The sequence below is a fragment of the Sceloporus undulatus genome, chromosome 2 (genome assembly GCF_019175285.1).
Source record: "Sceloporus undulatus isolate JIND9_A2432 ecotype Alabama chromosome 2, SceUnd_v1.1, whole genome shotgun sequence".
Taxonomy (NCBI): Eukaryota; Metazoa; Chordata; class Lepidosauria; order Squamata; family Phrynosomatidae; genus Sceloporus; species Sceloporus undulatus.
Window position 1 is genome coordinate 99,235,821 of NC_056523.1, and position 12,463 is coordinate 99,248,283.

Here is a 12,463-nt window from a genome sequence, read left to right on the forward strand (position 1 = left end):
GTGGGAGGAACTTACACAGGTGTTTGAGACCACATTGTGAAAGAAAATGGGGCCATTAAATGGGAGAGCAAGGCCAGAGAAGTACCATCTGCACTTCAGCCAGTATATGATACAGTCATTTGTGTACATAACTCAGTATTTTAGCTGAAGTGTGGATGGCACCTCCCTGGTCCTTACCTCAAAAACCAAAAGAGGCCCATTTCTTGTCCCCATTTTTACCTCAGGCATCTTAGCAGCAGTATCTCAGAGAGCCCTTTCCTGCCCTATAGCATGGAGGCTGCATCTACACTGCAGAATTAATGTAGTTTGACATCACTTTAACTGCCATAGATCAATCCTATGGAATTCTGTGATTTGTACTTTTGTGAGCTATCTAGCCTTCTCTGTCAGAGAGCTCTGGCTCCACAACAAACTACAAATCCTAGGATTCCATAGGATAGAGCTATGACAGTTAAAGCAGTGTTGAACTGCATTAATTTTGCAGCGTGGCAGCGGCCTGGCGAAGCAGGATCTTAATGCCACTGCTTTAGCCCTACCCTGTTTTCCCACCTTTTCCTTCTCAAGGAATCTTAGTAGCAATACCTCAGAGATCCCTCCTCTGTTTTCCACCCTCTTTAAAAGTTATTTCCCAATGAGCTATGGCAGGTCCTCATTTTTTCCTTCTATGAAACTCCGTGAAAATTCCTGTTGGGATTTTGACTTGAAACTGATCACCACAACTTAGATCACAACCAAGAACATCTTGCTAGATGTGTAAGTCTCTAACATAAGATCCCAAAGAGTTGTGTGGAATTGGACACTGGAACTTGAGCGACTATGAGAAACACTCAAATTGTCAGTGAGTTATCACTGTCGCAGACATAGCATACTTTGATTATTGTGTCGTGATAAGATAGAAAAAGCACCAAGATTCAGAAAGTAAAGTTACATCATTCAAGTAGGGAGAGCGAACGTAAGAAGCATAAGATGGCTGTGGTGTTGGAACCAAGAGATGTTGTCAAGGACTGACAAGGAAGAGCATACAGGTTCATGTACGCTGTAGAAATCATGTAGTTTGATACTTTAAGAGCTGTAGCATCATCCTGTGGAATCCTGGGATGTGTAGTTTTACAAGATCTTTAAACTTCTTTGTCAAAGAGTACTGGTGCCTCATCAAACTACAAATCCTAGGATTCTGTAGAATGGAGCCATGGCAGTTAAAGTGGTGTCAAAGTGCATTATTTTTACACTGTAGATGCACCCAAAGTCTCATCTGTGATCAGAGGCCAGGAACCATAGATACTCTCTGAAGTAAGAAACAGTTGGTCTTTCTTATACACGGATTTTTTATACACGGATTCAAGCATCCATGGTTTGAAAATGTTCCAAAAAAGTATAAATTTCAAATATCAAACCTTGATTTTCCATTTTTTATAATGGACACCATTTTGCTATGTCATTATATTTAATGGGACTTGAGCATACACCGATTTTGTTATCCACGGGGGATCTTGGAACCAAACCCCAGCGTATAATAAGGGTCCACTGTATATGTATTGACCAGCATAGGGATAAGAAGTCACTATGACTACCTGCTTAATGTTCTCTTACCATTTCATACCCAGTTCCTTTTTGCCTCTTATGCCTATTATGAAGCAGGATAAGGCTCTACCAGTAAGCACAATGAAGCAGCCATCTCAAGTCACAAAAGGTGAAGGAGGTAGATAGGGGGCAGAACTGTGTAACCTGCTTGGTCTGTTCTTTAACCCCTGAGTAACATGCTGCCTTTAGGTATAGCGAAGGCTATGTTGCCACTAGTGTTTGAATAAGACTGAACTATCAGTCCAGATGTCTTTTATAATAGGGTGGGGGATATTATCCTTCTTTTCATAATTTCTTTGTATTTTCAATACAAGATCTCTGTGCATTTAGTAGCTGTACAACAGGCAAGAATCAAAGAGGTGAAGCTTTTCTCAACACAGAGATGCATTGGTGTGGAAAGCTCTCTCTATTGCTACCTGTGTGTTGTGCAGATATATGACCAGCACAGAGTTTCTGTTCATTAAGAGGTAGAAGTCTTTCTCTTAACTAGAGGCAGAGGCTTAGAGCTTCATGCACACAAAACACAAAATGCAATGCTTCTGTTGTTTTTCTTGTTGTTGTAACTCTGAAGCATTCCCTGAATCTTTGCAGGTCATCCCTGTATGAGTTGATTTGCTTATTAAAAGAGCTTCCTGCTGACATATAGCACTTTCTTCATTGTCATTCTTCCCATTCATTACCCACAGTCCTTTTCTCTATTTAGACCCAAAATAGGCTTTTGTTGAGACAAAACTCATAGAAGAATGAGAAAATGACTTCATTTTTCTTCTACCTAAAAGTGTGGGGGGTGGGGGGGATAGTTCATAACCGATTAACAGTCTTCTGTTATTAGATTGTCATTCAACAACATTCCTCTTTCTTTTAAAAGAAGGGACTTCATAGCCACAAAACTACAGCTTTATGAAAGTTATTTAAAACTATAGGATCTCTTCATCTCTTCACTTCAACAGGATCTATTGTCCTCATTTAAAATGTGAACTATTTATGTGTAGGCTTCAAATCTAAACTTTTGCCCTATCTTTATGTAAAATTCATCCCAAAGGTCTGCAATACTTAACTCTCTTTTCGAGCTGAGATTGTCTATAAACAGAAAAAGAGAAGAAATGGTGCTTCCAAAGACATGTTGGGGACTGCTGATCAAAAGATGTGGAAGAAATTGAAGAAATGAATATTCAGAGCAGCAGTTATTATTTTTCTGCAGTAGCATTAAAGTGTCTTGTGGTACCTTCAAATCACAGAATCATTGAGCTGGAAGGGAACTAAAGGGCTATCTAGTACAACCCTCTGCCTTGCAAGAACTCACAGTTAAAACATTCATGAGAGGTGAATATCTAACCTGTTTAAAGACCTGCAAAGGAGAATCCATCGCCCTCCACCCTGCAAGGAAGGAGAATGCATCACCCTACTCTTCAACAGGGATACACACACACATTTAGATAGAATCTCTTTTCTTGAAATTTAAATCCATTGGTTTGTGTTTTGGTCTCTGGAGCAGGAGCAAATAAGCTTGCTCCATCTTCTATATGACATCCTTTCAAATTTTTGAAGATGGCTATTATCTCACCTCTTGATCATGTATTTTCTATAAAATAAAAGACTAGGGGTTAAGTCATATGTTGAGTACAGTGGGTCCTCCTCTTCCCCCCTGCAGCCCTTACCACACTCCCAGTCTCCCTTGGAGAATCCCCTGGCCCAACAGAGAAGATTTGCAAGGACTGCAGGAGAAACAGGATGATGGTGACTCTTCCACGAACAGGAGCTGCCAGTTGAATAATACCCAGCAACTTTAATCTGGTTTACTCCATCAGAGGCATGAGGTATTGTCCTGTGTTGCACACTGTTGACAGAAAGCAGGATCATAACCAGTGAAGTCAGGGGAAATGAAGCTCATAAAGCACAGATAGTGTCTTGTCAGTGTCCATTCATACAACAATTTTTAATAATACAAGCATCTTGGCATAAGTGATTTAGAGGAATCTTAAATACTCTTAAGCCTGAAGAATGCTTTTGGCAGAGGGTAGAAATGTTTAATGCTTCCAGAGGATCTTTATGTGCTTGTATTTCTCTTCAGTATCATAGTATATTTTGTGTCACAGTTAACTAATATTTATTTAACTATCCCTGTTAAAAATGAATGTCTTGCTTTTGTTTAAATACACTGGTGAAGTTATCTTTTTGTTTCTGAAAAACTGGGTAGGACCCAGACTAAAAAGTTAGTCACGTTAACAACCTATAATCTAGTACTTATAGCTACACCCTGGCCTTAGTAAGTGGGACAATATGAGACTGTAACTTGCCAAAGAAACCTCTCTTCAATTCCATAACTGTGTAGGGTTGTGCTGGTTTGTATGTTTTCACTGGGCCTAAAAGGACTAAAAGATGCTGGGTCAAAGAAAGTGACATCATGAATGCCCACTTTCACTCTTTTACCACTGTTTGTGGTCTCAGGCTGGAACCTGCTCTTTCCAGTGCAGAAAAGGTGCCTAGAGATGGTAAAGCATTTCACTAGCAAAGTACCTTTGGGATATAGGTTAGTTTCCCTAGCTCAGTATTGTTTTGGAGCAATTCTTTCTCAGTATTGTCTTGGAGCAGGTCCTTCCCAGGAAGGAAGCTTTCTCAGAACTAAATGGATATTCCAGGGATGGATGGGAAGGTGTGTGTGTGATGGAGTATTGCCACGTAAAAAAACTCATGCTGTCCCACTGGGCTTCAGCAATCCTTAACATCAATGTTGTGGTCATGTAGCACCAAATCAGGTCAAACCACAACTTGCATGTCTCATAATGGGAGGAAATGTCTATGGATTGTGAAATGACCTGTATCAAATGCAGATATGGAGCTGATGGTCCCAATAGCTTCACTGCAGTTTTGCTACAACATTGCTCCCACCTGCAGAAGACTTTCTGCTCAAGGGGACAGGGATGAGGGGGTCAACCTAATTGGTATTTAGCACGTACTTGTTTTCTATATTCTCCAGCTATCCTGATTTGACAGAGAGTGTCCTGTTTAATCATCTGCCATCCCATCTGCTTTTAAAATGTCCCAGTTTCTCTCTTCTTCTCCCACTTCCCCTCTTTGTCCTCAGCTTACTTCAATTACTGCAAACTAAGCTCAACGTACAAAAATAATATAAACTCAATTAACCTAGCAGGGGAGAGGACAAAGTAAAGTGTTGACCTTCCAGGTAGACTGAGGCAAAAGCAAAGCACTACTGCCTCTTCTAGTTTGGCTTTTTTTCCTCATTTATAATTTTTTGCCATCTTGATCACTCTTTGAGATTGCTTGGCCACATGTGTTACAGTTTTCATCTGTGGAATGCCGGAGGGTATGGTATTTTGGCCAAGAATCTCAGAGGCTGCAGAGTTAGCTGCATGATGTGCCCATTAGCTCAGATCAGGCACAATCCCAGTTCATTTATATGTTACATTTGCAATTTATCACATGGTTCTTTGTCCATGCAGTTGAATAGAAATGTAATCAAGTATTTCACACTGAAAAGGGCTGGTTTTTCCACAACTGTAGTAAACAGTGAGCCTCACAGCTGATTATACAATTGATCCTGCTCTTCCCACATCCAATTCTATACCCAGGCTATAGCAAGTACACAAGGGGGTGGCTCTCCAAATGTCACTGGCCTCTAAATCCCATCAGCCCCACCCAAAGTGGCCAATGGCTGGACTGGTTCTGACTGCGGTTATAGCACCGAAGGAATAATCTAGAGGACAACAGCTTCCTCAGCCTTGTTCTACTTGTTCAGTTTATTGGTTAGTTACTTTTCTGTCTTTCTACCAATAAGGGATGCAAGTTGGCTTACAACCAGTGGCGTTCCTGGGTTGGTGCCACCTGGTGTGGGCAGGCAGTGGGTTATAGATTGCCATGGCCTCTGGAAGGCTGTTTGGGGTTCGGTGTGGCTGCAGCTGTGCTGAAATCCAAATGGAAGGCACTGCCCCGCCACTGCCTCTGCCCCACAGAGGTATACCTTCCTCCTGGGTGTGCTGTCCCCCCACAACTCCCTAGTGATGCCAATGCTTACAACAAGCTTAAAACAGGATACTAGTTAAATTAGGTATCATGTAAAAACAGTCATAATTTTAAACAGCATATATGTTTTTAAAACATAACAATGAAGATAAAAATACAGCATCTTCCCCATTAAAAACCCTTTTGCACAAACCACTGATCATGAAATCCTTGTTTAAATAAAACAGCATTTCCCTGCTGATTAAAGTAGGGGGGGGGGGAGTGGACGTAGAGGCAGCCTTGCCTCCATGGGAGGGATTGCCACCACCATGGACCAACCTCTAAGAAGGCCCTATTTTAGACCTGTAAAAATTGTATCATATCAGTGACATAGCATGAAAAGACATGACTCATTAGAAAACACAAGCATGCTTGGCAAGACAAAAGGCAGTAGGAGAACTCTCTCAGCCTCAAAGGAGGGCAAGTCTAAGCCTCTTCTAAACAAATTTTGCCAAGAAACCCTCATGAAAGGTTTGCCTTAAGGTCACCATAGGTCAGAAATAACTTGAAAGCACACAACAACAATTTTATGGAGCCTGAACTATGCGACTTCTGTTGCTGCCTTGTGGCTTTGGTGACTAATGAACCAGGGAGAGGGCCATGTCAACCTGAAACTTTGGAGGGAAATGCCACCTTGCCAGCTCATTCTACAATCCAACTATACTTTGTGATTTGGTTTAATAGATTGCGCATACTAGAGTGAAATTTCTACAGCTGATTCTGCTGCCTCCTCTGTCCTTCCAGTTCTGTAATAGACGGGAAATGTTACAAGTATTAAAATGGCATAAATCCAACATTTTATATAGATTTCCTTGAAATGCTCTGTGTACAAAGCACTTAAGTCAATTTCCACAGCATTTCTCCTGGGATGTGGAAGAAAAATTCAGTTCTAACACCTTTAGTTCCCAAGAGAAATATTTAGAAAAATGCAAGTGCATAATTTATTGCATGTCAGGATAGAATAGTTATCTGTTTAATAATAAGAAGAAAAGTATACCATAAGCAACAAACTGTTAGAAATGACACTTGTTCTTCATGAGCGTTGCATTTTAGCTGAATTTAATTTGGTTTAGAAGGGCTGATAAATATAGATACAGATTGCAAATTGCAATTGTATAAACTGATGTATCTATCTATCAGATAATACCTCTCAAATAATCTCCTATTAAATTTATCACAGCAAAGTTACTGATAAAGAAAATAGATGTTGTGGTAGAGAGCTTCTAAAGGGAAAAACCAATATCATATATTGAAAGTATAATTCCTCTGATTCTATTTTCACTATGATTGATATTGGTATCAGTAAATATCATGGAGCAGCCTGGAGATAACCATTTAAGATTTTATCAGTGTTTCAAAATGACATGCTCCATAATAAACTCAACAGAAAGATGGTTTGTTTCAACCCCTGGGCTCCTAAAACTCAGCTTGTTTAAGTTTCCTTTATGGATTTGATACTTGGACCTCAAGGTGACCACTATAGTGTAAAGTGTTGATCAGGGGGTTCATATTAAGCATGACCAGTTGTCCATGGGGTTGTCCGTACAGCCCCAAAGGCTCATGTTTTCCCCTGGCCTTGTATTGTCCAGTTCAAAAGATGCACACCAAAACCTCAGGGACAGGATCAGGCCCTGTCCCGCCAGACCAGACATGAATCCTGTGGATCTGGCCCAATCCTGAGGTAAATAACCTTGTTCAATTTGATCCCTGGGTTTTCCACACAGTTTCCTATAAATTCAGCTGCAACCCTCTGCTTTTTATATACCCTCCCAAACCCCTTACCTTGCAGTGCCATTGCTGGTAACAACCCACCCCCCTCCCCTAATTGTCATATTTGATGTGGAAACAGGGGGCTGGGGGCTTTTTTTGTTTCTAAATGGATGTATTTTAAGACTTGTACTGTAATGGGTTGAGGAAGTGGCCCACAAAGACAAGAAGAAAGAATAGAGGAGAAGAGAAAGGAAAAGAAAAGAGAAGGCAAGTGAAGATTCGATTTATCTTTAACAGTGTTCTTAAGTAAGTACTTGTTGTGCCATAAGAGTGGTGCATAGAAAAAGTGGGATGGGAGACTCTGTCTCCTCCTTCTGTGCTGGAAGGGGGGGAAAGCAAAACATTCAGCGGAACACAACAAGTTACAGTGGAATGTGAATGTGGCAAGAACTTAGGCAAATAGATTGTTAACGCCCAGACAGACAGAGCTGATAAGCCTCTTGAGCCAACTGGACACTACTTTATCCTCTAAATAAGAAGAAGAGAGACTTAGGAGGGCAGTTAGGAGCCTAAAATATGAGCAAAACCAGGCCAGGTAAGCACACTGCTTTGATTTGATTTGGGACTCAAGATGGCTTGAAATAAAGCTTTAAAAACTGATAATAAAGAAAGTATAGCACAGTTAACAAGTTATCATATTAAAATACAATTTCTCTTTCTCACAGGTCCCAACTCACAGCAGCACCAAGTTACGGCCAGCAGCTCTGCTTGAATACCATGTGTGACTAATGATATATTCAGAGGTCCACCGCAGCATTTTCTGCATCCTTGTTGGCGATTGCTACCAAGCATCTATGCAACTCTCTGTCACCGTAGCTGTAAGGAAGAGAAAGCACTTCCTTCACAATTGTTATTCCTGTGTCATTTTTGGTGGAGTTAAAATAATTTTATTAGGACTAACCTAATATGTAGATCAGGTTTCAAGGTCTGTGTTTGTGAGATCATGTCCAGCTAAGAGTTCTGGAAATCCTTAAAGCTTCCCCTCAAGTTTGTCCATCCTCGATTGGTCTTAATATTGCCTCATTGTGGATTTAGGAATTTTTCTTACAGATTGGGCCCAGCTTATTTGTAATAGTTTTATTTTAGTATGCAAAGGGATCTTGTAGCACCTTTGAGACTGAGTGAAAGAACTTGTAGCATAAGCTTTCACTCCATGGAGCTGGGGAAGTGGACTAAGGGCCTTATCACACTAACCTACTATCTGACCACAATTGTACTAGTTTAAGAATGGAAGTATACGGTTTTGGCATGATTTCTTATCACACTTTCTCCCATAATAGCACTTTGGTGATCCATGAATGCATGATTGGTTTTCCATATTGCCAATTGCTGTCTTCTGGGAGGAAAAGTAGGAACAAGCAATCATAGCTGCCAACTGCCTCCTGAAGATGGCTGTTATGTGAATGTATGCCTCCTGAAGTACAGGGGGGCAGAGCAGCTATCACAACAGCCAACTACCTCCCTAAATTGGCTTCTATGTGAATATGCGCACCAGTGTTGGCCACCATGATCACTGTGAGGGGAGAGAGGAGAAGGGAAGAGGGGCAGAATCACACCCATTCACACCATGTGACTGCCTGAAAAGTGGGAGGGACCCATTGCACAAAGACAGTAATGGAAAAGCATTGAGAGTGAGAGCCAGAGCCCATTGATAGGCTTTGCCCTTCAATGAAAAGCTGCACTACAGTAAAACATGGAATGCAAGGCAGTGGCAGAATGGACATGACGTTGTATGATATATACCAGCCAAAGATGCTTTTATCCTGTTAAAATGATTATCTTTAACTGTGTATGAGCCTATGACATCTGGAGAAAATACTAGTTCTCACTCGGTGATCTTTTTGCAAATTATTCCACATTTTCTGTTTAATTTCAGTAGCTGCTTTAGGATTGACTTATCCCAGTTTTGTTGAAATTCTGCTTTTCTAGCCAATGTGATAAAGTCTCAAGTCTATGAAAGCTTATGCTACAACTTCTTTTGTTCAGTTAGTCTCAAGGGTGCTACAAGATCCCTTTGCATACTGATTTTCCTGACTAACCTGACTAGTTTTAGTCCAGTTAACATTTATGTTAGAGATACATTCCAGAAAGTTCTACAGCATGAAATGGAAGAAAGAAGGAGCAGAAGGGGAGAGAAAAAGAAATGTAGAAGCACCTTTAAGATTAACTAGTGTTTTTTTCACATGAGCTTCTGTGATACTCAGTTGTTTTAAGAACTATTTAAATTGGATACCATTTGAGAACCATCCAGAATCCAGAATGCCAATCCCCAGAGTATTGTTTTAAAAAATCTATTTTTATTCAGATTTTTTTCGATTTGAATGTGACTTTTTCATATATAAAAATACTTCTAAGGGCTAGTTCATACATTTCATCAGCACCAATGCAGGTATTTTGGTGTGGGAAGGAACAGACTCTCACTTGTTTATGTGGGGACATACCACTGGGGCAATTGTACACCACCACATAGATACTACAGATGTGACTGCATTATAGTAACAACACATTTTTCTGACCAGAATTGTCATGCATACAAAACCCATATGGAGGAAGCAGTTTACAGAAAGCAAAAACACGTGACATCCATGACTTAACAGCATCTGCTAAAGTGAAAATGCTATAGTTTAATTTGTTTATTGGTCCAATGGCCCTAGGCTGGTTGGGACTAGCAACTGAATTTAAGATAGAGAGTTCATCCACCTAGTCCTGCTTCCAGTGATCCCTTCCTTGGGACTCTTTGAATTTTACACCAAATAGTGACAATACAGTGGGCCCTTGGGGTTTGGTTCCAGGACCTGCTGTGGATATCAAAATCTGGATGCTCAAGTCCCATTAAACACAACAGTAGAGTAAAATCATGTTCCTTATATAAAATGACAAAATCAAGCTTTGCTTTTTGGAATTTATATATTTTAAAAATATTTTCAAGCCATGGATGCTTGAATCCATGGATTGAAAAATCGTGGATATGGAGGGATGAGTGTTTAAATGTTTATGCTTGGTTGCAGACCAAGGCCCCATTCAGACTCACCTATTTGCGCTGGATGGAACTGGGTAGATCCGGATCCCCTCCCCGTGAATCCCTCCGGAAGCAAGTGCCCACTATTTACCTCAGGGTAATTTAACCCCGAATGTCATGCAGCTCTGGGGAGAGTTCTCATTTGCCAAACTGGTTTTAAAAAAGGCTCCTTTGCTGTCAATCAAATTTCTTTCCGCTTTTGTTGAGGTGACATTTCCTACAGCGATTGGGCCACTGGATATGTGCTTCCCTCTCTCTCTTTTTTTAAAAAAAAAACAGGCACCAGTATGTGCAGACGCTGTCAAATTTAAAAACTTCCAGGTGTGCGTGTGTGCGTGTGTGTGTGTGCGCGCGTGTGCTGTGTGTATTTGGGTCACTACAGATTATGGATCTGCCCTGCCTCCATTTTCAACCCCAAAATGCAATCTAATACTTCTGCATCCTTCCTCCTTGCCACCCCGATGCCTCATACACATATAATCACCTTCATCAATTAATAAATTCCTCACCTCGGAATTAACCTTTTTCCCTCTCACTACATACACCTATGAATTGGATTTTAATTGTATATTGTAATTAATGTAATGTGGTTTTAATTTAATGTTGTTTTAATAATTTTACTATGTACACCGCTTTTATCACTGCGGAAAAGCAGTATAGAAATAAATAAATATATTATTATTATTATTATTATTATTATTATTATTATTATTACCATCTCTGCATCCTTTGCTTTCCCTCAGTCAGCCCAGTTCCTTACAGACAGTAGCAAAAGCATTCTGTATCAATTTGCCAAATTGAGAGGGAAACATTTGTAGCATTCGCATTGTAGCATTAATTTAAAAAAATAGCCTTTTGCAAAGTGTGTGCTGCTGGAATCAAGCAAATGAAAGGGAAAGTAGCATAAGCGGACACATTCTATCTATATATGTATATACCTGTAGAACTATGCGCATAGATTGTCAAATATATAAAAAATAAAAAGAGAGCTGCCTGGTGCAAGAGGGAGGCTTGTTCCGTTCTGTGGCCTCCCTCTGATCTACCCTGAACTTGACTCTTTCTCAGGCACCCCGATTGCCCTTTGCTCATCCTAATTGCCTTTTGCATCCTTCCTCCGGCTCCTTGGCTCTGTCAGTCACCCCGATTGCCTGGCATCCCTTCTTTTCCCCCTGGCTCCTTCCTCCTTCTCCTCCTTCACCCCAATGAAGGGGAGGAAATGTTCTGCCCACTGCCCTCCCTCTGACCTAAATCCCTTCCCTGAACTTGCCCTGATCATGATCAGGGACAAGTTCATATTTCCCCAACCCGTTTTTTAAAAAAAGATACAGCTTTTACTCCACTTCCAAATGACCCGCACTAAGGGGCATTTGGCCTGGAATGGGTGTGCAAGCCTTGGATTCACTTGTGGGAGATTTGGGGTGACTATGAACTTCACGTGCATAATTCAGTTCCTGATCTGGGGTAAAAGGTAGTCTGAATGGCCTCCAATTTGAGGGAAATCTGACTGAAGCTAAATGAATGCATAAAAATATCCTTCAAAACTCAGTGTGTAAGAGTTCAAGGGCAAACTACAGTGCCATTCATCAGGTAAGAAGGACACACACACTTTCTCAGGGTCACTGTCTGGGGAGCAGGTGGGAATCAAGTTCTCTCTTTGAAAGAGGCAGCTTCACACAACTGCGTGTTCTGACAAAACACTTCTAAGTTAAAAGCCAGCAATATTTGTCTTCCACTCCATCTTGTCAGACTATAGACACAGGAGGTTCCGGACATCATTCTTATCAGTTTCAGTTCACTTCTGGAAGATTAGGATAATGAAAAAACAAACAAGGCCGCTGAGTATTAAAATCTGGCATTTTCTGAGCAAGTTGATAGTTGATAGACACAAGCAGGATATAGTTTTGAGAAAAGACTCTCCCCTCATTAGTAGTACTGAGTTAGACATTCTCTTACCACAATGGAAGCAGCAAGCTCCTTTTTACTAGAGGTTGGTAAATGAGTATGTTGTCAGAATTCCCTAGAAGGACACATGTCCCAGTTTTACTCCCCTGTATTCTCAGCTTCAGCCTTCAA